Genomic DNA, 3135 nt, shown 5'->3' on the forward strand with positions numbered 1-3135 from the left:
TCGCCGGTAGCCAGACCTCTCTCTCCTTAATCTTCTCTTTCTTTTCTCCCTCTCCGGTAGACCGGCGGCAGAAAGAGAGTGTTTGGTATTTTCCTTTCAACTGTCGCCGGTAGCCAGACCTCTCTCTCCTTAATCTTCTCTTTCTTTTCTCCCTCTACAGGTAGACCGGCGGCAGAAAGAGAGTGTTTGGTATTTTCCTTTCAGCTGTGGCCGGTAGCCAGACCTCTCTCTCCTTAATCTTCTCTTTCCTTTCTCCCTCTACAGGTAGACCGGCGGCAGAAAGAGAGTGTTTGGTATTTTCCTTTCAGCTGTGGCCGGTAGCCAGACCTCTCTCTCCTTAATCTTCTCTTTCCTTTCTCCCTCTACAGGTAGACCGGCGGCAGAAAGAGAGTGTTTGGTAATTTCCTTTCAACTGTCGCCGGTAGCCAGACCTCTCTCTCCTTAATCTTCTCTTTCCTTTCTCCCTCTACAGGTAGACCCGGCGGCAGAAAGAGAGTGTTTGGTAATTTCCTTTCAACTGTCGCCGGTAGCCAGACCTCTCTCTCCTTAATCTTCTCTTTCCTTTCTCCCTCTACAGGTAGACCCGGAGGCAGAAAGAGAGTGTTTGGTAATTTCCTTTCAACTGTCGCCGGTAGCCAGACCTCTCTCTCCTTAATCTTCTCTTTCCTTTCTCCCTCTACAGGTAGACCCGGCGGCAGAAAGAGAGTGTTTGGTATTTTCCTTTCAGCTGTGGCCGGTAGCGCGACCTCTCTCTCCTTAATCTTCTCTTTCCTTTCTCCCTCTACAGGTAGACCGGCGGCAGAAAGAGAGTGTTTGGTATTTTCCTTTCAGCTGTGGCCGGTAGCGCGACCTCTCTCTCCTTAATCTTCTCTTTCCTTTCTCCCTCTACAGGTAGACCGGCGGCAGAAAGAGAGTGTTTGGTATTTTCCTTTCAGCTGTGGCCGGTAGCGCGACCTCTCTCTCCTTAATCTTCCCTTTCCTTTCTCCTTCTACAGGTAGACCGGCGGCAGAAAGAGAGTGTTTGGTATTTTCCTTTCAGCTTCTGCCTGGACGTTCTGTCTCTCCTTCGCCTAGACCGGCACCAGAAAGAGTCTGTTGGGAGTTTTTGTCCCCCTTCCAACTTCTGCCGGTAGACCTGGGGGCGGGGCGGGCTCCCTCTCTCTCCTCTTTTCCTTTCGACCTCTCTCTTCCCCACGCTGGTGATCTGCCAAGTGGACCGGCTTTGACACCAGACGCTTGTTTCTTCCTCACGCTCTCTAGCTCTATTTAGGTTCTATGTAATTAACAAAGCCATTTTGGATTCGTGGCTGGCCATACCAGCGTAAGTTAAAGTTCATCGACGCAAACCCACGCCTGCCGGTGCAACCGCCAGGACCGATCTGGGAAAGGGAGGGCTGGTTTCTTCACCGGTTCAGTCACCTACTAGGAGACGAGCCGCTGTGTCAGGACCCTTTTGTCCTTCCCGACCCGCTAGTATTTCGAGCCATTTTTTTTAGTGGCCAAGGATGGATATTTCTCCCCCCCCCGGCTGTAATGTAGAGAGGAAACCTTTTCCATCCGGTATCCAACTGGCCACATTCGCGATACTGTAGCATCGCCGACGTAAAAGAAACTCGAAACAAAATGGAAAATTATCCAACTTCAACTAACTTCACATTGCGGCCCCTTGTTCTTGTGTTCACTTTCCTATCAGAAACGCTTCCCTCCCGAACCTTATATCCAGGTTACAAGCAGCCCAGGGGAACAGATTTCCAACGCACTCAATATCCTGATTGGCAACGCTCTCAATCTGCGGCAGGCGCAGAAGCTCCAGCAACTCCGACAGATCATCTCAACGAGGTTCCAGAAGCGAACCACGTCCTTCCGTCGGTTCTTTGGTCCCGAACAACGTTCCACAGTCAGATCCAGAGCATGACATCCGACGTTTATGGACTTTTAGATAGCGGAGCAGCTTTTCACGTTACTTGCCAAAGAGAACTTTTCACAGAACTACGTAAGACTGACATAAAAGAACTACATTCAGGGTCAAATCACCTATGCAAAGTTGAAGGAGAAGGAACTGCTTACGTAAAAGAATTAGACCAAACGATTCCACGCGTTCTATACATTCCGAAAGCTGCAAGTAACTAACTTACTCAGTATGTATCACCTAAAGGAAGACTTAGGTTATAAACTTATGCTTTTAGAAAAAGAAGTCCACGTTATCAAGAACGAGACAGTTGTTGCTCGTGCTTTTCCAATTAGAGGTGTTTACTACTTAAAGCCAAAACCTTATGAATCCTTTTTACCTGCTGTACGGAAAGAAGCCTGATATCCAAAGCCTCCATATTTTTGGCTCATATGCCATGGTTAACACTCCGCTGGTCCAGAGAAAGAGAGGAGGCCCAGTAGCAGAAAGGCCGCGATTCATAGGTTTTGATCAAAGTTGTAAGCAGTGTAAATTTGCTGACACCAATCCACACAGTGGTTATTTCAACCTCAGCTAAATTTGAAGAAGGTACAGATTGGTCCCAGAATACCCAGTAATGATACTTCAGTTTATTTTTCCAATCGATGATGTTGAAGGTTCAGCTGTTCCAGATGTTGTTTCTCCACAAGTCCTAGCGGGGAAGTTGGAGACGGAGATGACCAAGATGAAGGATGGACCACAGTTCCAAGACGTTCCAAGAGAATTCCTCCTTGTGGAAAAAACTGAACACCTGGGTAGACCGGTGCCAATGCCACAAGAGGACAGGCTAAGAGTACGGAAGGGCGGTCTTCAACGTAGAGAAAAGTAAAATCCTACACCTAGGTAAGGAAAAAACCCCAAAACAGACACAGACACCCGGTGTCGCCACATTCAGGTGGCAGGCAGAGAGAGAGAGAGAGAGAGAGAGAGAGAGAGAGAGGCGGACAGGGGGCTGGGGGGCGGGAGCTGTGGCCCAGGCTTCCGTCAGCGCTCGGCTCAGGCCGGTAGACCGGGGCCACTAGCGCGCAACGACGGTACAAGGCCCGGGATCCCGTCGCCCGTCCACGGTAGACCGGCGGGGAGACCGGTAACCACCGCCGAGGCGACGGCGGAGGTCCGGCAGCGAGGCCCGGGCACCCCGCGTCCCGCGCTGTGGGCCAGGGGCTGGGATCGGCCGGGTAGACCGG

This window comes from Erythrolamprus reginae, unplaced genomic scaffold, assembly GCF_031021105.1.
Source record: "Erythrolamprus reginae isolate rEryReg1 unplaced genomic scaffold, rEryReg1.hap1 scaffold_326, whole genome shotgun sequence".
Lineage (NCBI taxonomy): Eukaryota > Metazoa > Chordata > Lepidosauria > Squamata > Dipsadidae > Erythrolamprus > Erythrolamprus reginae.